We start from the raw sequence: 24,727 nt of genomic DNA, 5'->3' as shown, positions 1-24,727 counted from the left end.
TGGTAAACAGTATGCCTTAAGTGTTTATTGGATTAGACTGGAAAATAGTAAAGATACAGAGATAATTATCTTCCATACCAATTCTTCCTTTTTTGAACTTCCTTGTTCCTTTCAATGATATCATCATCATCATCATCCTCTCAGTCACTCAGGCCAATAACTTTAGTGCCATCTTTTTTATTTTAATTTTTAAATTTTATTTAATTGATTAATTAAGAAACATTTTCCATGGTTGCATGATTCATGTTCTTTCCCTCCCTTCCTTCTACCCCACTCCTATAGCCAATGCTCAATTACACTGGATTTTACATGTGTCATTGATCAAGTCTTATTTGCATATTATTGATATTTGTGGTGCCATCTTTTGCTTCCTTATTTGCACTCACCATACATATATAATGTATTACCAACACATGTCCATTTTACCTTCACAAAATCTCTATACATCTCTTTTTCTTTAGTGACATACCTCTTACTGGTAATTTCATTTTCTCTATTCACACAGTGGATATTATGATGGAGCACTTTATCAACTCATACCTAGACTATTCTGAGTTTTAGTATATCAGGGTTAGTGTAACTGATTCATCTTTCCCACATAATCCTTTGGTCAGATGCAAAAGCGATCTTCCTAAATAAAGTACAGGTCACACCTTTCCCACAATTAACAGAGTCCACTTCTCCCCTGTTACCTCAAGGATCTCCTCTCATGTTTAAAGTTCATCTTAACCTTGCTTCTTCCTATTATCTCAGGGTTATTCTACTTTTCCTTGATATACCATGTACACATACCACAATCTTTCTACAAAGCACTGCTTTCTGATCTTACATCTAATACTAAATCTCTCATCTCCATGGCTTTACACTAGTTGTCTCTAGACAGGTCATGTTCTCTCTCCACAACTCTGTATCTTAACTTCCTTGAATACTTTCAAGACTCAGCTCAAATTTTACCGTCTATGAAAAGCCCCTCCCTACCTGGTAGTGTTTTTCCCTCTTTGATGATTTTCTTCTTCCTGCTCTATTTATTTCTCCCCTGAGCCTTAATATTGTCATGTTGTTTCCTCCATTAAAATAGATGCTTTATGAGGTCAGAGTACTTTTGCCTTTTTTTTGTATCCCTAGTACTTAGTTCAGTGTTTGGCATATAGTTTAAGTGTTTTATAAATGCATATTGACTGACTTTGGCACCTAATTTGTCCCTAAATCTCAGAATCAAAAAGATTTCATAGGAGAGCCACGTGTTACTATTGACGGACAACAAGTATGGGCTCCACCATAACCTCTATAACAACAATTCCAAAATCTATATAGCAAGCTTTATTCAGTCATAAAGCATTCTTCTATTTCTTTTTTCTCATCCTTTCTTGCATTGCCTACTAAGCCCAAGACTATTTGGTTCTGTTCTTCTTGGACAGTGTTCATGAATCCAGTGCTCATGAATCAGTGTAAATATTCTAGCTCCCATTTTTCTTCAGTGGAGCATCTTCAGTATGGAGATTTCACTGCTTAACTCATTGGAATGATTTACCTTCCCTTTCATCTATATTACCAAACTCATCATTGATTGGAGAGTGGAAACTATCCCATTTCTAAATGACTGCTGCTATTACCTTGAATCTCTGGAGAGGCTATATTACTTTTGCTTTATAATTCCCTGGGAGGCTAATATCTTTATCCTGCCATAATTTGCTTTATAATTTTGCTTTGTAGTATGAAAGGACTATGAGCAGAAGCTCTATGGCTTCTACTTTATCTAGACAATCAAGTTTTGACATTCTTAGGGATAAAAAATGTGGACTTTGTGCCAGCTAGTAAATTTATTTATTCTTATTACATATTTGGGGATAAATAAAAGTACTAGTTACCATATGATTCAGGAGACCTTCACCACTATTACCTAAGTCACCTGGTTCTCTTACACTCCCAAGCTAGGGAAGCAAGAGGCCACAATTTCTCTTTAAATCCCCTTAATTCAATGTCCCCTTGGAGGTAGTATCTGAAAGTTCCTAAAAAACCTAGAAATTTCTCTGCTATTAGTTCATGGAAAACCAAGACAATGTCCTCAGGTCCTTATGAGAGTGATAGACAGGGCCCAGTTCTTAATATGAATTCCCATATAGAATGATGTGATGAGATAGGTGAGAGATAGAGAGTGTGGAATGGGGCTCTTCTGTTCTTTGAAGGTGTCTAACTCTACAAATGTAGAAAAATTCAGACAGCTTATTGATGTTCATTTTACAAGTCTCATTGTGAATATACTTTCTTAAAAGGATGAAAAAAACAAGTTCTGGGGATACAAAGAGAAAAATAAGATGGTCTCTGATCTCAGGAATTATTCTAATGGAGGAGGTTTCAGTTGCAAATCAGATAGATTTCCTTGGCACTAAGTATACAATGGCAAAGCAAATATTGAAAAATTTCCTATAATTATAATAAAAGACAATTATGTCCATTTCTGATATCCAAACAACCATTTGGTAATGTCAAAGACATTTGTGGCAAGAATTTTATTTTCTGAGTATTCGGTAGCGATGACTTTTTAGAAATCAGGCCTCCAGGACCCTTAGAAGAAGTTGCCAGATGTGTTCAGGGACAATGTAGGGAGTATATATTAGACTGGCTAAGGAGGCCTGGTAGTTTTAGGACTTGTAACCAAGATATGGGCACTTGTGCTTACCTGCATGATGATGGTAGTTGATCAAAGGTTGATGGTGGCAAGGAAAGTAGACCCCTTCTCCACAGTGATTGCTTCCTTCGGTGATGGCTATGCAGCCTGAACTGGAAGCAGGACTACTGATGTGTTTCGGAGCATTGATATTCCCAAGGCTCTTTGGTTCAAGGTTGTGTGCTATCTTCAATGGAGTGTCTTCAATGGATTCATGGGCTATCTTCAGTAGAAGTGGTGGTTGAGCTCACGTTCACACACATAACCTTCTATCTCCCCTTTAGGGAGCATTGTTATTTCAGTTGAACTGACTTGCTTGCCTGATGTTAGCTGGTGGGCAGTTGATGGGGCTTGCTAGACCCTTGTGTGCAAAAGCTGGCCATGACTTATATGAGGTACTGGGGTGGTGCATTTGATAAAGCACTGGGATTTGGAATCAGGAAGACATGGTTCAATTCCTGCCTCTGACATTTATTAACTGGTTCCCTGAACATAATACTTAACGTCTCCAGGCCTCAAATTCTTCATATGTAAAGTGTGGAAATTAGATTTAATGACTTCAAAAGTCTCTTCTAATTCTAAATTCATGATCTTATGATAAGGTATTGTTGATCATTGTTGACTAGGACTGGTTCAAAAGGAATTGGGGTTTAGGGAATCCTTACCGTATTTGTCCCATTCCAATCCATTATGTTCCTTTTCTACAACTTGGTTTCAATCCCTAACTGAACTTAGACTTCACATTGGGTGTGAGTCTTTTCTTTATAATATGGCTACTCTCAAAATTAGTTCCTGGAACACTTTGCCTGCCTGCACTCTGCCTGAATTTGGCAAATTTTAGAGGATACTTACTAATTTAAGTTATATAATTCTAATTCTTATTGCTTAGCTTTTCTCTATTCTCACTCCTTTCAAAGTTCTCTCAGAGGGAAGAGGAATTTCTATCTCATTTCATAATCTTTGAATTATTATATTTTCTTGGAATATTAAAGTTAATATATACCCTAGTTCTTCCTTAACTGTGGGAGCATCTTCTCGCTTGGAGTGAGACAGAGAAGGGCTCATAACACTAGCAGCCATTGGTATAACTATCTCTAGGACTGGAAGGCTAATATCTTCACTCCATCACACTTAATTTTATTATCATATCCATGTTAATTTTCAAGTCCAGAAATTCTATTTTCAATAACCATTTATCTCAATTTAGGTTCCTTTTATAAAAACTAATGAGTAGATTTACCATGTATTCCAAAAACCATTAGGGAATCAAAAACCTGGGATTCTTATGTAGCTATTCCTAGATGTCTCTGGTTGCATAACCAGCTTCAGATTAGAATTCAAGCCAGTCTTCATATAAACTAGTGACCATTGTGCTCTTAGCAAAGTGATTGGCACATAATAGACACATAATAAATGTTCATTATTTGACCACTGGCTTAGTGGTTTACCTGACTAATTCTTAATCATGCTGGAAGAAGTTATGAAACTAGATCTGGCCTTTTAAACATTGTTCTCTCCCCAACTGTTGACTTAGTTAGGCCATGCTCATATATCCTTAGTAGGGCAGCCTACCAGTTGCATGGATTCCTAAGGCTAGATTCTGTTCTGTTAAGTAGAGGTCAGAAATGTTTGGATGACATTAGCCCACTGGCCAAATTGAGTACTTGAATGTTCTTAACATGACAGTAGTGAAAGTATAGTAAATATTGAATATACTGTAAACTAATTGGTCTCTCCAACATTGCACCCTTACTTTTCAAATATTTACATCCTCTCTTCTCCTACAGCCATTGCCCTGGATCAGACCCTCAACATCACTTGCTTGAACTATTTTAATAGCTCCTATTAGCTCCCTGTTGTTAGCATATCCCCTCTCCAATCCACACTTTACACTTCTGCAAAAGAGATCTTCCTCAGGCACAAACCGGAAACATGTCATTCCTGGCTCAGAAATCTTCAGAATGACACCCACTGATAAAGTAGAATCTCCTTAGGCTGCTATTCAAGGTCCAGCTCACTTTAGCTCTAATCTATTTTTTGAAATTTTTTTCTCAAATTACTTCTTTAATAAATATCCTTTTCAGGGTGTTCCTAAAATCTTAGTGCAGCTTTAAGTTAATAAAACTTAAACCTATTGAGGAGTAAAAATGCATTAAGAAGTTTGGGACATCCTCCATTTCAGCCAAACTGAGCCACTAGATATTTCTGGATTCAACAAGTTTTTTTCCCTTTCTTACGTGTCTGATGTACTCCGTCACTTCTTCCTTTCAAAACTGCCTCTTTGCTAAGTTCAACATACTGTTTTAATGTTTCTTTATCTCTATAGGTCTCCTTGTCTTTTGAGCACTTTTCTTTGGTGTCTTCTTTACCTCTCTGCTCATATCACTCCCTTCATCTGCCATTCACCTGTGCTAATGTTAGAGTATCCTCCCACCCCCATTCCACAGTAGAATGCAGACTTCTTGAGGGCAAAACCAGTTTTTCATCTTGTTTTTCTCTCCAGTCCTTAGCCCAAGGCCTAGCACATAGGAGACATTTAATAAATGCATGCAGAATTGAACTGCTTTTTCAAAGTGCTCAGCAATTATGTCATGCAAAGCAAATCTCTGCCACTAATTTCATTAGTTTAATTGTTAGAAACAAAGAAAGTGGAGTTTATAGTATATTAAAATGAACATTTTTATTCTAGTCTCATTGAATTATAAAAGGTTAAATTCAATTAAGCCTGAGTTGGAGGCTCATTTCTATTTTATTGAAGATGTCAATACCAAATACAATTAATGATAATTTTGGGGGGGGGACTGGAAGGGATGTTAGGGATTATCTAGTCCAATTATAGAAAGGTTAAGAGAATTGCATTGTGCCACCTAATGATCTAGTCAGAACTGAAATCCAAATCTTTTGGTTCCTAATTTCTTTCTCTTTTCACCCTATATTAGAGGCAATAGCCTGGTCACTCTATATTACCTGAGTTTGGGAATATCTTGTGATGGAGATGGACAAAGTTTTGTGATGGAAATGGCTTCAAGACAGATGCCCTAGCATATGGAGTAAATAAGCTTACAAGATACATGGATGATTGGGTACCACCCTATCAACTGGTCTTCTCTATTTTTGTATACTTAACATTTTTTTCATCAGAGTTCAATTAGGAGATTACGAAGCTTTTTACTTTTTAGTGTAGGTTTCTAGACTTTGACACTTTTGTTATAGATTTTTGAAGATGTTGTTGGAAATATAAAGAACTAAGGAACAGACAGGTCTGTTGGGTGCCCAACTTAGAGTCTACTTGGAATATGTGTATATAACCATCATTAGCATTAAAAAGGCATTTCCTGCTGGATAGAAATATGAAATTCCCCTTAATTTTTCAGCAGGAACTGACAGACATGATTGCTAGCATATTTAATTATTGATACATTTAACTGGTAATTGTGAGAGTGTTTGTGTTAATATTTTATCATTGATATTGAATTTGTATATTGACCTGGCTTTATGAAGTACCCGGGGAAATATTTTTCATGTCACTGACATTTACGTGTCTCTTTTTTTTTTTTATGAAAAGAGTTATGGCATCTGTTTGGAAACGATTTTGCAATTCTGTTACTTCCTCTTTTTTCCCTTCAGTCCTCTTCGTCTTCAAGTCTAGGGGCTCATTACACTGGATTTTGCTTTAACATTAAGATAAAAGCAACAGATACTTTTTAATTGAAGAAGTAAAAGGAAATAGTAAAAAATGCTTGGAGTTCATCAGCAATGTTTACATTTATGCTTTATTTGCTGTTCTGTACATGTCCATGAGACAGATGGAAGAGGATGTCAAGAACACCTTTTTATGGATGGGTAGCATTTTAGACAAAGAGATTGCAGGTGATGACCTGCAATAACAAAAATGAAATCAACAACAGGAACAGACAAAAATCTAACTCCTGACTTAGTTCAATATTCTTCTAACCAAATCACTTTGCTTCTAGTACAGACCCAAGACGACAGAATTCCCTCATGTGCAGATCCATAGTTATGATGCTACTCTTGGTCCATTTCTCTCCATGCCATATTAGCCCACTTTATCCTTCCCCCTCCAGCACTCTACTTACTGCTGTAGCTCTGGGAAACAGTAATTAAATTAACACCTTCATTCCTGGAAATAATGAATCAACAAATTGGTCCGTGGCTTCCCTCACCATTCCTCTGTCATACAAGTTCAAACCTGCCTTCTTGGCCACTATATATGAGTTGTCTTTGCCTGTTAGAATCTAAGCTCCTAGAATTTATATTCCTGGAAAATAACCCAGTGACTGGCATATAGTGAGCACTGAATAAAGACTTTGTTTTCATTCTTTCATTCATTCACTTCCAAAAATGAATATGGACTCAGTTTTTTTTTCCCTATAACTTGACCTAATACAACACTAGTTATATTGCCTCCATCAAGAACTAGCCAGTTTAGAATTCTTGATGGAAGGTGAATCTTCTCTAATATACAGACATCTAGGAGCATATTTTGAAGAAACCCGGTCTTAGAATATCTGGCAGCTAAAATGTTGGCCTTGGAGTTAGAAAGCCGTGGGTCCAAGTCCAGGCTCAAAACATAATATCATATATAATCAATATCACCACATTCATCAGTTAATTTTATTACATTAGACAATATTTAATAATTCAATATGTTTTCAATGTAATATATAACAAAATATTTTATCTGTCAAACTTCTGGATAGTCATTTAACTTTTCATATAATTAGCCCAAGACAAGTATCTAAAATTACAAATTGCAGAGCAGACGGTGGTTTCTATTGGTAGAGGGAATTTCCCTGCTGGGACTTTTTATACCAACGGTATTACTAGTATAATCCAAAACAAATAAAACAATCCAAACACACAGGTGTGGTCAATGCTTTTTTTGGGGGGGGATGTTGGGGTAGGCAGGAATCAAAATCAAAGACTTTCTTTTGTCCTGAGCATAGAACTTGGTCATTTTTTAAAAAGTTGGTTTTTTTTGACTCAACATTGTTGCTGTTCAGTAGTTTCAATCATATCCAACGCTTTGTGACCATATTAGATTAGGAATTTTCTTAGCAAAGGTACTGAAATGGTTTGCTGTTGCTCTCTTCAGTTCAATTTACAGATAATGAAACTGAGGTAAACAGGGTTGAGTGACTTGCCCAGGGTCACACAGCAAGTAAGGGTTTGAGGCTGGATTTGAGTTCAGGTCTTCTTGACTCCAGTCCCAGATCTTGATCCATGGTACCTCTTAGCTGCCGCATTACACTTGATCTTAGCCAAAAGGCTTTGAAAAAAAGAAAGAAATTATAAGTTTTGCATTTCTCTATGTCAGAGAATTGGACAAATCTTGTCTTTGGCTGTCTTATTCTTCTCAGGGTCTAAGATCTGAAAGGCTGGACCCCTTTGCACTGGTTGTCATTGTTTTCTATTGCACCATTCCCCACATTGAGTAACTCACTGAAGGGAAACATCATTTTATTCAGGAAAACAATTTGGATGAGAGCTGTAGAGAATGAACATTGTGTTCTTTACATGGACAAAAGATCATGGGATGTGATATCCTGTGTGAAGAACATTCTTCTGTAATACATCATCCCTCCTTTCTCCTGTGTGTACACAAGAACCTTTCTTTGTTGCATGCAAGAGGGCGCATAACTCCAAAGGAGACAGAGTTAGATGAAAAAGAGCAATTCTGAACTCTGCTGATTAAAATAAATGTGCTCATAAAAAAGACAGGAGAGTAAATTACTACATCCCCAGAACAGCAGTAACTTATACACCAACAAGTTATTTTTGAGTTTGCCAGAGGAAATAATCTGCTATCAACAAGGGGTAATTGCCTGAGCAAACTCATCTTTACATCTCACACGCACTGTCACCTTGTATAAAAAAAAAAAGGAGAAATGCACCACATATCAATTCAGAAAATATTTTCGGAAATATTCTTTTAAAGGTTGCTTCTCTCTCCTAGGCTGCTAAAAGGAGCGAACACATACACAGTTCAGAACACATCTAATCTCTGCTCCTGCCTTATCACGCAATCACATCTGAACATGCCATGAAATTCATGCCTCAGGAGCCTGGGGGCAATATGAAAAAGGATCCATTTTAGATTGGTATAGAAATTCCAATCTGAGATTTACCTGTGACTGTCACAGGTGAAACAGGTTCGCTAAGACGCCCTGCAGGAATCCATGTTACCACTATTAAGTAGACATGTGGATGGGGTTTTTGGTTTGAGTTTTGCAAGGGATGATAGGGGTAGAGTAGTGGAGGTAGGACAAAAAGGAAATAATGAGAGAGAGAAAGAGGGGGAGAGAGAGAGTGAAAGAGAGACAGACAGAGAGACAGAGAGAGAGAAAGAGGGAGAGAGTGGGAGGAAGAGGGAGAGGGAGACCGATAGGCAGAGACAGAAAGACAGAGATAGGCAAAGAAAGAGAGAGACAGACAGACAGATAGAATGAGGGAGAGAGGGGGAGGAAGAGGCAGAGGGAGACAGAGAGACAGAGATAGGTAGATAGATAGATAGATAGAGAGAGAGAGACAGACAGACAGACAGAGAGAAGGAGGGAGATGGGGGAGGAAGAGGGAGAGGGAGAAAGAGAGACAGAGATAGGCAGAGACAGAAAGACAGAGACAGGCAGAGAAAGATAGAGAGAGACAGGAACAGACAGATAGAACAAAGAGGAAAGACAAACAGAGAAAGACAGAGATGAATGATTTGGCTTTCTATTTGATACTAACATTTCACTAACTCTAAAGGGAAGATGCAAACCTGGATAAGAAATAGAAATATACTTTATTTTAAAGGCTACTTAGGGCTTCAATTTTGCTCTAAGTAGGCTTCAGTGGAATTCATAAATGTACATTCAATTTCTGAGATAGATTAGTTCCTTGTACTAAAATAGCAAGAGCTTGTGGGAAGATAGTTATAACTATGTGGTAGGGAGACAACAGAAACTCAGGGAGAATAAAGTTGCCACATAGCTTTTTATTTGCAAAAAACAGTCATCTTATTGAAAAGAAATGTAAAGAGAGCTCTAAGTCTGTGGTCTATAAGTTCAACAACTTCTTTGTACTTCAGTGAAAGGTTTACATATGGGACTCACAGATATTAGCACAGTGGCCCAATATAACCTAGAGCTGTGTTGCATTTTTATAAGGAAATGCTCCTTTTCTATTAAAGTAACTAGACTACTATTGAGGAAAATGAATCAACATAGATTATTTTCTTGAAATCTCATCATTATAATTTTATTAGTAAACACAAATATCCTTCCATTCTTTTCCCACAAGTGATAGTATAAGTTGACATAAACTTTTCAGTTGGGGAATTATGTAATCTTTTCTAGTTCTTCTTATGCCACTTTTATTACTGTTGATTTCCTCACTTGTGGAGGAAATAGCATGGTTGTATTTATTGTAAAAATATCTCTACATTCTTGTTCCTTCAATATTTTCAAAGGGTTTGTGTCTTCATTAATACAGGTTATAATAACCTGAGCAACTCTAAACAAATAGCAAATTATTTAGCTTCCTCTTTTTAGCAAGTTTACCATCCTGGCACATGAAGAGGCTATCTTTTGTAATTCCCTACCCAATATTATTTTCCAGTAGCATTTGATTAACATGGAAGACTTAATCAACATTTTTCTTCTGTTAGTTAGACATACAGATCATCAATGTCTACATAATTCAAAAGCTCAGAGTTGCCTGAGACACCGAGCATTAAAGTGCTTAGGATCACATGCACATATTTTGCACTTTTCCTTGGCATAAATTATATTTTTAAAAATGATAGAAGTAAAAATATTTCAAAAGAGTGCAATAAAACATATGTATAACATGAGATATGGAATTCTGGGGAAATCAACTCAATCTAATTTCATTTGGTGAAAATCAGACATTCTTCAGCCTAAATGCACACATTCATGACTATTGAGGTCATAAAATGAAATGATCGATATTGTTTCTTGTTTCAAGTAATTTCCACATCACTAAAAGTATACATTAAAGGCAAGATTAGAACCCTGGTCTTCCTGATTCCATGGCTTGTCTTATACCCATGCTGGTTAGATGTACTATAATTATTTTAAAATTAAAATAGAAGCTAGTGGAAATAATCATCACTCTGGAAATTTCATAGGTCAAGTGAATGAACATGGTAGGAAAATTATTTTGGACTTCCCCAAAGCTTTCTGATCTGATATTTGTCCCTTTTTTTCTATTGAGATGGCCACCACTTTAGCTCAGGCTCCCCTCACCTGTCACTTGGATTATTATGTCAGATTTCTAAGTGGCTTTCTGCCTCAAGGATCTTACCTTTCTGCTTCATCTTCTACATTATTGTCAAAATGACTTTCCTAAAGCATAGGTCTATTTGACATTGTCACCTCCCTAATTGAGATATACCAATGTTTTTTTATTACTTCTAGCAACAAATAAAATAAAATTAAAAACAAAAAAAACAAAAAAATAGCTTCTTTGTAACTTAAAGGCCTCTATCTAGTATAGTAAAAATTAAAGGAGATAAAATTAACTGGGAAAAAATTTTTGCAGAAAGTGTCTCACAAAAAAAATCTTATATCCAATATATATTTGAAACTGACTCAAATTTATAAGACTAAGAGCCATTCCCTTAAAAATAAATCATCAATGAATAGGTCATTTTCAAAGAAAGAAATCAAGCTGTCAAACAATATAAGAAAAATGCTCCAAATCATTAATAATTAGAGAAACACAAATTAAACTCTATCTCATACCAGTCAGATTGGTAAGGACAACAAAAGAGCAAAGAGGACAATGTTGGAAGGGCCCTAAGAAAACAGACACACCAGCATTACATTGGTGGATAGTCCTAAATAATCCAGAAAATTAGAAAAGGATTTCAGAATTATGCCCACAAGTTATTAAAGCTTGCACATACAATTAGTCTTGGAAATCTCATTACTAAACTTATGCCAGAAGAAATCAAAACAAGAAGAAAAAGATCCTAGTTGTTAAAAATATTTATTACTGGCTTCCCTAAAAGCCCAAAGTGGAAATTAATGGGCTACTCCTCTGGTGACACAGCATTAAATAAATTATGCCATATGAATATAATGGAATATTATTTGCCTTAAGAAATATTGATAAGGACAGTTTCAGAGGAAACTAGGAAGATCTCTATGAAGTTATGCAAAGTGTAGTGAGCAAAATCTGGACAGTTTAAACAAATACAATAGCAACATGTAGAAAAAATGAAAGACAAAAATTCTGATAAAAAGATTATAGTCCACATTTTGCCACTAGAGAGACAATGGATTTAATATGGAGAATAAGACAAGCATTTTTTAAAACGACAAATGTGTGTGGAGAAATAATTTCCTAGTGGGAAATTTTTGAGTGGGAATTTTTGAGACACTTCATTTATTATGGTTTTGATTATTATTCAACAACAACAAAGTGAGGGATAGAAAATAAATGCTTATGAAAATAAGTTAATTTAAAAATTGAAAGGTACAGATTCTCAGGATCTCTGCATCTTAGCAATCATATTTTGAAAAACATTAATGAGAAATTGTATCTTCAATTCACAAATTGGGAACCAGTGATTGAGTTGTAATCTGATTTTTATCAATGAGGAATCAGAGACCCAAAAAAGCAAAATATTTTCTCAAGGCCATAGAGTTGGTTAATGGCAGACCAAGAACTAAAACTCAAGTTCTCTAGTCCCTCAAGCTATGAACTTGAGGGTCTTTCCACATCATTGCCACCTTCCATTCTTTTCTTATATTTTGTTGTTCATTAATCAAAGAATGTTTTTATAACTTCATGAAGTCTTTGAAAACTGAATTCTATTGAGTGAATTGCATTCTTGGAGAGAGGCTTGTAGTTCAATTAATAGCATAAATCAATGATGGAAGACTAGCATTTCATTGAGGTAACACTGGGTACGACAAGCATGATTTATGACAAAGATGCACAAAATAAAGCAACAATATGACAGTTAAGTTAGCCAGGCATTTGCCCTATTTCCAGCCTCAGGCTTCCTGACCCCCATGACACCCTGTCCTCTCAGTTTATTGTATGCCTTAACTCCTGTGACCTCTACTGTAGCCCTACAGCTTGCTACCTCTGGAAACTTTTCTACCTTCAAAATTCTGAACTCTGAAATTCTCCCCTCTGATCATCATCTAGCCTTCTGACTCTTCTTTTCTCTTATTCCTCTCACATATATTTTTTATTCTTATCCTCACTTTTACTGCCTTGATTCCTCCCTGTTCTCCCAGTCTTTCAACCCTGTTCCAAATTCACTTTAATTCCTACTAACCTACTGCTTCAGTTATTTCCTTCTTCTCAACCCTTAATTCTATTGCCCCTTTGACACCCTATCATCCATGCCTGCCAACCATAAAACATGGGCAATTTCTATCACTTACTTTCTTTTTTTTTTGTTCTAAAACTTCCAAAAGTGTTGGAAGTAATTCTTGACTTCAGATAAGTTTGTTTTCACACATGCTTTTCCTTGATAATAGATTATGAACTTGTGGAAAGCAGGGGCTATTTTGTTGGCTTTGTGTTTTCAATGATTTCTAAAAAGGTCCTGCATTCAATTGGCCCTTAATAAATGCTTATCATATTAGACATAACCTATTTGAATATTTATTGCTTTGTGGAAATAATTTTATTTTCTTATTATAATATTATCATATTTCTGATAGAAATTCTTTCAGACTTTCTCTTCTCTCTTTCAACCCCCTACCTATACCCACTAGATCTTCCCTTTCAGGAACTGTCCACTCCTACTTTGTCAGGAAGGTTGATGCTAACAAGTTTTAGTTCTCCGAATTCTTTTTTTTTTACTTTTCTTAATGTCTCTATCTTCACCTATTTTTTCATTTGAAGATTAGAGGATAACAGATACTTTGTCCTCTTCCTGGACAAAGTTAACCCCTTCATCTATATTCATCTTTTAATATATTTTAATCACTAAAAATGAGTTCTAAATTCTCACCCTGCCTAAAGGTCCTTTACTACCCATTGAGAAAGAAAATAATATGCTACCCATTATACATATGAAGTCATGCCAAATATATTTCCATATTAGACGTGCTGCAAAAAAACACAAGAAGAAAAAAGTATAAAATGTATGCTTCAATATGCACTCAGAGTTCATCAGTTCAATCTCTGAAAGCTCCATCTATACTTTTAATCTCATCCCCCCTCTCTTCTGTGGCTTCCTCCATTCATCATTTCTTCTCTCTCATTTTCAGCCACTTCTTCATTGGTTCATTTTCTTTGGTCTAAGAATATGATCATATCTCTCCTATACTAACAAAACAAAATAAAATATTTTCCTTGATGATTCCTCAAGCTGTAACTTCTGCTCCTTGTCATTGCTAAGCTTCTAGAAAGAATAGTGAATGTGCATCAGGCATCATAGATCCTCTGTCTTCTATTGACTTCTATGACCCTGCCCATTCCCATGACTTTTATCTCCAGATTTTATTTTGCTAACTTTTCCACTTATTATATATCAGCCTCCCCAAAGTACTGTCCTTGGTCCTTTCTCTTTTCTACCTTGAAAATTTCATCTACTCTTAAGATTTTGGTTTTCATCTTTATTTGAGTGACTCTGAAATCTATACCACCAGTATTGCTGGGAAGCAGTTGAAAGAAGGCTATTCATAGAATCAAGACCTATATTCATATGTTATTTGTCATGCTTACTACTTGTGTGAGTTAAACCTCAATTTTATTAACTGTTAAGTGGGAGAGTTGGAATAGATCAGTTATCAAACATTGGGGCAGAATTGCTACTTAAAATTCTCCAGACTGAGGCAAGAACCAAAAATTACAATGGGTAAATATTTAATGAAATAAAAGAACAAAAAAGATACAGAATGGTAATATGTGTCTTTCTAAGTCAATATGCACATTAAGGAATCCTTATATGTGGTTTAGTTTTCTATTTTGAGTTTGGCACCTCTTTTCTATTTTGATTTGGCACCACTGGACAGAATGAACTTTGAGGTCCCTTCCAATTTTAGGTCTATAAATGTCTCTATTGTGTGCCTCCAACTCCCTTTGTACCTAGAGAGACCTTAAGCATCTACATTTGAGCATTTGAAAAAATAATAAAAATAGTACTCACTTTTATACACACTTTTAATGTGCTTGGCATTAATTTTCTCTCTTGATCCCCATCATGACCCTTTAGGGTTAGGTACTGCAATATTAGTTTCCTCATGAACACCTAACTAAGGTCAAAATTTGAACATTTTTTTACTTTCAGGCCAACATCCTTTCTTCAAAATCATGCTGCTTCCAACTAGTCTCCCTAATTTTATTGTTTCTGTTGATGGCACCTTCTCTCGGTTCCCTCAATTTATAACCCTTAACTCTTCCTCCCTCACATACCCATTGGTTGTTAAGCACAATTGATTATACCTCCTCAACATCTCTAAAATTTATCTTTCTTTGAACCTCTAATGCAATTACCCTCAAATAGGCTTTCCTCTCTTCTCTAGACTATTTAAATATTTTTATAACTGGTCTTCCTGCCTCCAGTTTATCCTCTTTCCAAAATATCATACTTGATTTCTGACTCATCTTTCTAACGTGCTGCTTTTACTAAATTACTTCTTTATTCTAAAATTTACAAAAGGTGTCCATTGCATGTGCATGTGTATATGCACCTACCTGAGTTTGGATTTAAAGACTATAATATGTCTCAATTTTACCTTCCCAGACACATTTCACAACTACCCCTTTCACATTTTCTACAGTGTTACCCAAATTGACTATTCTTTAGCTCCATTTTTATCCTGTCCTCTTCTGTCTATTCATTTGCTCACACTGCCTCCACTATTATCTCTCTATTCATGAATGTCTTTGAAGTGTCTCCCTTATTTCAAGACCCAACCTAGGTACCAGATTCTTCATGCAGACATTTCAGACAACTCATCCCATCTGCATCAACTGGAAAAAAACTAATTTCTTTCTTTAACTTTATGTAATATTTTGTTTAAATCTCTCCTTTTTACTCATCTCATTTTTTCCTTTTGTTATATTTTCAGGCACTATTCTCCTAACTTTTGATTTTGAATCTGACAGTTATATATCATAAATATGTTATATATCATAAATATAATGAAAGCTAATTTTTATATTTTCATGTATACAGAATATTTTGGCATAAAGAAATTATTTTCTGGTATATTGAGTTTTCTGACAGGTATTTTTATAGATGTTTTCATCCTTCTTTCTCTTCTACTTCTCATGGAAACAATTGTTTAGGCACAATGTGGATTATTTTATCATTGATCCTTGTGGGAACCAGACACAGAATAGTAGTTTGAAGAAGTATGGATAAAGAAGATTCTAGTGATCAACTCTGAAAAATAATTTATTAATAATCTGGAAAAACCTCCAGATTAACTAATGAATGTTCTAATTAACCAATGAAATTTCTAATTAATTAATGAATTTTCTAATTAACTAAAGACATTTCCACATTTATAAATAATACTAAGCTTTTCCAAATGAAGATTTTGTTACTATGAAGACAGATGAGCTTCACTAGGAATTACAAAAGAATAGAATTTCAGAGTGCTAGAGAACCTTAAGAGGCAGCTGGTTCAACCAGTACCAGAAAAAGAAAAAGGAAAGGAATATATTTTATAAGAAGGCATTTATTTTTGAGTTCCATTGGAGGGGAATCCATTATCTCATGGTGCTGCCCATTTCACTTCTGAACAGGTCTAATGATTTAACGTGCTTTCTCTTTACTTCTAGCCTATATTTTCCTACTTTTAACTTTGCCACATTGATCCCTAGTTCTGGCCTTTGAAGAAAGTTAGGACAAGCCTAATTTCTCTTCTATTTCATAATCCTTCAACTATTTTCAAGACTGTTATATTAATGAGGTTAAATCAATTCCTTCCAGTTTGTCATTGTCCTTAAATGTGATGTGCAAAACACAACTCTAGATAACTGAACCATGGAAAAATAGAGCAGGAGTAGCATTTCGCTGTTTCTAGATGACATTCCTCTTTTAATGATATCTAACCTCACATTAGCTTCCATAACACACTAATAAATGTATAGTCCTTTAAAACCCTAAGATTTTTGTCAGGTGAATTTCAGTTTTTCCAGACTTTTCTCATCTAATTCTTGTGAAATTGAATTTACAGAGTTTGTTCATAAGTATTATTTGTTTAGGCTTTTAAAATTCCCAACCAGAAGGGAATAATAATAGTACTATTAATAATATAATTAAATAAGAACAAATAATAAAATAGCCATTATTGTTATTATTTGCCTACTACTTTGTTTTCAAAAGCACTTTACAAATATTAGGCTGTTTTCATCCTCACAACAATCCTAGGAAATGAGGGCTATTATTATTTATCCTCCTTATACAGATGGGGAAACTAAGAAGCAGAAAAGTTAAATATCTTGTCTAGGGTTACACAATTAATAAGTATCTGAAGGAGGATTTTAAATCAGTTCTTCTTGATTCTAGGACCAGAGTTCTATCCACCACACCAGTGGTATAAAACTCAAACAGAAAGGAGAGACTGATAAGACAAAAATAAGAATCTTGTAGGCTGCATATTAACTTAGTTTTATACTAGAACATTATATAAGTTTTACTGTGTTTTTAATTTCTTTTGTTAAGTAATTTCCAATTGCATTTTAATACAGTCTAGGGGCTGTTCTTAGGTGTGTTGTGTACCTCACATGAGCTATATGTGGCCTTCAGGCAATGTGTTTGACACCCCTGGATTACACACACTGTGTATGGTTCCCTGAACTTGTCTAGCATTCAGTTCAAAGATGTAATTTTGCTGGTGAAAAAACTGACTCCAAGAGAGATGAATAGATGTGCTTAGGATCACAAGCTGAATCACCAGTTTTGACTTTGGAAAGAGTTAAGTGAAATCTACCAAAATTATGTTGCGACTGCTCAAAAACCCAACAAAATACTGAGCAATAAGACAAGTTGTGGGAACAAAATAGAAAACATTTTTCTAGTATTGTACAATTCCATGATACTTCTTTGGAATTAAGTTAATTCACTTTTAGTTAATTTTTAAAATACATTTTATTGATGCCTTCTGTCTTGACATCACAGTCATTTCAACTATCTCAACAGCTTGACTAGTTCTTCCTTATATAAAAGAAAAAAATATGATGCAATGACCTTTTAGAATCAATCGTACACTATTTTATCTGTCATTCTTCCCCATTTCTGAGCTTTGAGATATAGGTATGTTCTATTGTACACAGACTTTGATTGGTTTTTAATTTATGTACTTCAAAATGATTTCCTTTACTTTTTTATAGTACTTGAATATATTTTTCTCTTGGTTCTACTTCTTTCATTTGGATTATTTTATATAATTTTTTATAAATTTATACTTATACTAATTTAAATATAATAATTAATTGAATTTATAAATTCATCACATTTGTTTTTTCTTAACATGCAATAATATTCTATTGCATTCCCATAATAAAGTTTTTGTTTTGTTTTTTCCAGTCATTACAATATTTACTTGTGTACCTTGACCTATTAGAGAATGACTCTTGATACAATATATTTAATGTTATTTTTCTCTTTTATTTTGCATACGTGACTTCTATCAATTATATTTACTATGACTATTTCCCCATTCTACCATTTGTCTTTTTTTAAAACCCTTACCTTCCATCTTGGAATCAATACTGTGTATTAGTTCCATGGCAGAAGAGTGGTAAGGGCTGGGCAATGGGGGTTAAAAGACTTGCCCAGGGTCACACAGCTAGGAAGCTGAGGTCAAATTTGAACCTAAGACTTCGTGTCTTTATGTCTGGCTCTCAATCCACTGAGCTACCCAGCTGCCCTCTACCATTTGTCTTCTAATTCTATCCTCACTGATTGTATTTATGCTGAGACTTTCAATTTGCCTTGTCAAAATTGTTAGTTTTATTTTTATAATCTTCTCTATTCTTCCATATTCTCTTTTCAGGAATACTTGTTGAGTGGTATCTTTTCTAATTTTTATGACATGAACTCCTAAGATTGTATAACCATTTTGAACTTATTTTATAGTTTGTGATGTTTGTCCAAACATAATTTTTCCAAGATATCTTGACAGCTTTCCAAGCATTTCTTGAAAGAAAAATGTCTTTCACCTGGGAATTTATGTTCTAGGGATTTATCAAACATTAGAATACTTCTTTCCCAATTAAGTCTGTTTCTTATCTCACTTGTTCCATGGTTGAGTTTTTCTGTTTTGTTTTGTTTTTTTAACCAGAACAAAAAAGTTTTGATGACTACAAGTGAGGGTGGCCCTGGGAGTTACACAGTGTTGATTATCTGGTGCTAAAGGGCTTTATTTTAATAGTGAAGTTCCATTGCATAATATAATGTTATACTAAAGTAATAGGACCATCGATTTAGGAGTGGAAGGGACCACAGAGGTCATTGAGTTCAATCCACTCATTTTATAGATGAAGAAACTGAGTCTCAGAGAGGTGAAATAATCAAATTGACAGTTGGTAGTTGGTAGTTTGTTAATAGAGGAGAAATGTGAACCAACGTCCTTTGCTCTCCAATTCAGTTTTCATTACTCTTTGCTATTCCATTTTGCCATTGTGAAAATGAAGATGAAAAGAAGATGGGATTGCTGTATAATAGTCAATGTACATTCATAAGATCGCAGGGTTTAAAGTTGTCAGGATTTTTGTGATAATATCTAGTTCAATATCCTCATTTTACAGATGAAGAACATTTTGTTTGTGTAGATATCTTCATTAATTGACATTAAGTTGTAACATTACAGATGTGGCTATCTTCCATACTCTCTATTAGAAGAAAACTAATAGAATATGATAAGCAATAGAAAAACATAGTTTTCCTTTCATATAACCCACCCAGGAGGTTGTTTTCTCAATTTTTGTGCATACTCATAATCATAAGATTGCAGAGACCATGGTTAATAGTCATTCTATTTGATAATTAAACCATTTAAAAATAAATGCTTTTCTTATTATATTATACTGCTAGAGAATAAGCTGAAGTAAGAGTTTTCCTCTTATAGCCAATAAGGCAAGCACACCCATACAGGCATGCTTTTAATTGAAAAAACTTTTTTTTTAATTACAGTGTTATACATTTTTTCTTTATGAAGTCTTTTCAAGAAAGGCAACTGAAGTCAATAGTCATCATTATTCTGCTGAATAGACACAACAGTCAGTCTAATCTTGATTCTCTGCTAAAGGGGATGTATGTTTTTTATTTTTCTTTTTATGTTAAAATAAAGCATTATTAACTAATGAGAAATGTGGGAAAATGTTGATTTCTGTACAGAATTTTCAATTGCAAAATATCATTTTAGATGAATTTGTAGATTTTAGGTCATCATTTTAATTTAACATTTTTATCTAGTAAGGAAGAAAAAAATCTTTTCTTGAATTGACTCCCCATTCATAATAATAATTTACATATGATATGCATTGTATGATGATGTTTTTATCTTTGAAAATGCCATCATTTTATTATTGTGCCAAATAAGAGTATTGATTTATTACCTTTTTTCTTTGTTATGTGAATTAGCCAGGCATATGATGGTATGTGTCTAACTAGGCTGGGCTTCTGGCTGTAGAATGGATAGCAGCACTTACATTCTTCAGAAGTTTAGCTGGGCTTCAGCTCTAAAGGAACACCAAAATCCTGGGTGGAAATCTATACCTTCTTACTATGGTACTTCTATACTGATTCTTTTGGACCTTTCTTCCTTTGGAAGAAATGATATGGATGTGATTTCCCTTATCTAAAATATGCTATGGTTATATTTCTGAAAATTGTCCCATTTCTTGGATCCATTAATTTTTCTGTTGGCATAACAACAGATTAAAAAATGAACCATAGTATCAGATTTGCTTCATTCTTAACAAACAAACTAGACACTTATTCTTTGTGTAATTATATCCTTTCTATCATTCTCTCTCAAGTCTATGTGAGGTATGCCATAAGTACTTCCTTCTCTTATTCCTAGGTACACTAAGAAATTAGATTCTATAATCCTGAGCTGCAATTAAAAGGGATTCAATTAATATGCTATTTTGTACAATGATAAAAAGTTATTCTGAGGCCGTTACTGAGTCATGTTCTTTCTGTGAAATGTTGTTAGGCAAATTGTAGAGAATTTTTGCAGTTGACTGAGGCAAAAAAAATATTTCATCTATTCTTTCCCATAATACTAGAGTTAATATATACAAACATGCCTCACCAAACATTGCTAATTAGTTCCATAAAATCATGAAGTGGGGAAAAGGGGAACTGGGGCAGTTAGTAGCTTACAAGTAAGGTTATTAATATATTTATAACCTAGGTGGGGTGCAGAGGTTGGCAACTACTTGGGTGAAAGAATTTGGGCAAAATAGGAAAAAATATGAGAAGATTCCATACCCACAGGTAGGCAGTATTGAAAATTTCCTGGCCAAGCATGGGAGAACCAAGGTCTAAGAGCTCTTAGAGTCGTGATTTTGAGTGATGTGACATGGTGTGATGTGTGTGAATGTATTATGTATGTATGACCTAAATCACAGGAGAGACTTGGAAGCAGAGTGCTAAATGGAAATGGAGTTAAGATGAAGAATAAGGCCAGGTGGTGATAGGTTTAGATTTACTGAATCAAGGTATATTGGCCAGAACATCAGGCCAGTACTAGGAAGTAAGAGATTAGGAGAAAGGGTACAATTGAGTAGAGAAGAACCTCCTTACCTACGTAGATCTACATACATATGTCATTAAAGGAGTATTGGATTAGATTCCAGCGATTGCATAGTCTTTAGAACAAGATATCATTATATTAAGGTGGTGCTGTTTATGGATATACTAAATTTATTGTGTTATCACCTTAATAAAAGTCATTGTTATGGTCCTTTTTACTCATGATATGGTAGAATTCTTTGCTGTGAGGCATCTAGACCCACTTCAGGACCATTAGGTGATTCATCCAAGGTCCATACAAAACTGGTGGGGGTGAGGAAGGAGAAACTGGTCCAAGAGACCAGATCTTATGAGGATGGACAGAGTGTTTGATGAATACAATTCTAAATGGATTGTAGATATTCTTTCAATGGTTCTGATCTACTAATCACATGGTGAAGAGGACAATTTTTGATTGGCTGTGGATCCTGAATAGGCTCTGGCACTGGAGAACAGTGAGATGATATGAGTTTTTTTTTTTTTTTTGTGGGAGTCCTCTCTCCTTTGAAGAATGTGTGAAGCTGAGGACACCTATTTTCAGTGTTGCTTCTCTACCTGTTGTCTATCCTTGTGAAGATTCTGAGAATTACTGGAAGTCAAAAAGTGAGGAGCCAAATTTTGAGTGAGTTTTTTGACATAGCAAAGTAGTGGCAGATTCATTTATCCACTGACCATGTCATATTTCAAAGTGAACTTGGAAGAATGAATACTACGTAAAAATTCTGTTAAATTTGACCCTACTCGTCCAAGGAACTGAGGTGGTATAAAGGATGGTACATTCTAATTTCCTAGAAGAAATGTTTCTAACTTCCATTCTTGTTACATCTTTGCAGTAAATATTCTATATTAAAATGAATTAATTTGTACTTTCCTTGGCAGCGCATATACTGAAATTGGAATGATATAGAGAAGATAAGCATGACCCGTTGGCCAAGAATGACACACAAATTTGTGAAGAATTCCATATTTGAAAAATGAATTAATGTAAGTTAATTGGTTAGAGGGAACTGGGTTTGGATCACTGGTAATTAATAGGTGAACCCATCACAATGGAAGTTGTAGCACATAACATTTGAGAAGAGACTTGCTCAATTCTACAGAGGATACCCTACAAAAAGAGGGAGCTATAGCTAGCTGGATTTTCTTTGGGAGGGCAAGAGCAAAGCCTTGTTACATAAAACTTACCTAAATGAAACTCAAGGTAAGCTAGTGTGCCTTGGTTCATTATTTGAGAACTTCTGCCTTATAAAAAACATTAAACAACCATCTATTAAGCACCTACTATGTCCTACGCAAAGAGTTCCAAAAGAAAAAAAAATAAAACAGGTCACACCCCTAAGTAGCCTACATAATAAATATTCCTCAATATACTTAAACAAAAGCAAAGCAGTTTCAGACAGTAGAACCTCGTAAGATCAGGGAAGATTTCCCATAGAGGTAGATTACATGTTGGTACAATTTTCTTTTCTTTTTTTAACTTTTGGGTTTTTTAAGCATTGGGTTTGCTTAGCCATTCCCCAATTGATGGACATCCCTTTAGTTTCCTGTTCTTTGCTACCACAAAAAGGTATCATTGGGTACATAGGATTTTAATGATATTATAAATATGTGGTACCAATACTTCTCATTTATTACTTCATCCCTTCTTTTTGTTTAATTATCGTTGTCCAAGCCCTCTCACTGTCATCCACCTGAAATAAGGGCCTATTTAGAAGATGCTCAAATTTTAAATCTAGTACTCACTGAAAGGACCCAAATTACAATCTGTTGTTGCTAACAATCTTTCCCCTCTTTTCTGAGTCACTCAATAAGTTGGTAAATAAACATTGTGTCTACTATATGCCAAGGGCAAGGTACTACGCTAAACACTGAGGATATAAAGCAAGTTAAAGACAGTCTCTAGCCTCAAAGAGATCATAATCTAATAAGGGACACATATTCAAACAACTATGTACAAACAAGCTATGTTCAGGACAAATAGGAAATAACAGATGAAAGACGTTGAATTTTAGAGAGATTTGGAATAACTTCCCCTATAAAGTGAGATTTGAGTTAAATATTGGATAGTGTTGTAATCAAGGAGGGGAGTGAAGCTGTCCAATTAATCCACTGTCACATTTTTATATGTTTCTGGTTATTATCAGTTGATGTTCCTAGTGATTTGTTAATTTAATTAAGTTTAATATCATTTCATGATAAATTACAAAATGCTTCTAAATGCTGGTGTTCAGAGACTATGTTTCTATTTCCTATCCATATGATCAATCACTAGAGTAGACAACATGATGTTAATCATGATAGCCCCAAAGGCTCAACAATCTTGAAAATTCTCTCCCTTTTAAAATACACACACTCACATGCCTACGTAATAAAGTTTGGCCATCTTCTGCTTGCTTGCTTAGAGTATCAATACTGTATCATAAGAGTCTATGGGTAGGAGGATGTAGGCATTTGGGTTCTGTACTCCTTGGGATCACCTTGTCTCATTTTTCACTTTAGCCATGTTCTTGTCCCTATTTTCCATATCTTACTCTGAGAACTGTCATTCAATAAAAACAACCATATGATCTAAAAGAATGATTGTCCAATTTTTCTATTCATCAATTATATGACTTCCCAGATAATAACTCCCTTCTCTGGCAATACTGTTCTATTTGTGTGGTCTCCCAGATTAGAATATAAACTCTTTTTAGACAGGGATTAAATCTATTTTTATCTGAATTTTCAATTTGGCACAAACTGTTAATAATTTCCCCGATTCATTCATTCATTGCTTATTTTTAGAAATATGAGATTTTAAGTTTCAGGATTTTCTCCTCTTCACCCCAGGTTACATAGACCTTCCATGCCTTGGTATGAATGAAAGAAAAAAAATATTTGTGTTTCTTATGTGTCATGGATTATGCTAACCAATGGGGATAGAAAAGGAATATGAACTCTGTCCTCAAGGAGCTTACATTCTAGTAAAGCAAGACAAGACATGCAAAGGCCATAGAAGAGTTTTTAGTTTGGTAAGTCACAATGGTGATGAGAAGTCAATAGAAAATGACTTGGATGGGATCACAGAAACCATCTTGTCTAATCCACATTAAAAGAAAATCTCCACCTCCTATTCAACAAGTGGTCATTTAGCCTTTGCTTGAAGGTCTCCCATTTATTTTTTTGAAAATTTTATTAAATGAGTTAATTTAGAATAGTTTTCTCTGGTTACAAGAATCATGTTCTTTCCCTACTCCCTTCCCATTCCCTCTAGTAGCCAAACACAATTCCACTGGGTTTTACATGAATCATTGATCAAGAGCTATTTC

The 24,727-nt window shown here is 34.7% G+C and overlaps 1 non-coding gene across 1 annotated transcript; it reads left to right on the top strand.

The window, feature by feature from the left end:
- The first annotated feature begins 22,282 nt into the window (after positions 1-22,282).
- On the top strand, positions 22,283-22,390 carry LOC130458607 (U6 spliceosomal RNA). The gene has a single exon (XR_008918021.1). It is a non-coding gene; the product is annotated as a U6 spliceosomal RNA (small nuclear RNA).
- Positions 22,391-24,727: the final 2,337 nt, after the last annotated feature.

This window comes from Monodelphis domestica, chromosome 3 (genome assembly GCF_027887165.1).
Source record: "Monodelphis domestica isolate mMonDom1 chromosome 3, mMonDom1.pri, whole genome shotgun sequence".
In the NCBI taxonomy this organism is placed as follows: domain Eukaryota; kingdom Metazoa; phylum Chordata; class Mammalia; order Didelphimorphia; family Didelphidae; genus Monodelphis; species Monodelphis domestica.
This window is presented reverse-complemented; position numbering and strand designations above follow the sequence as displayed.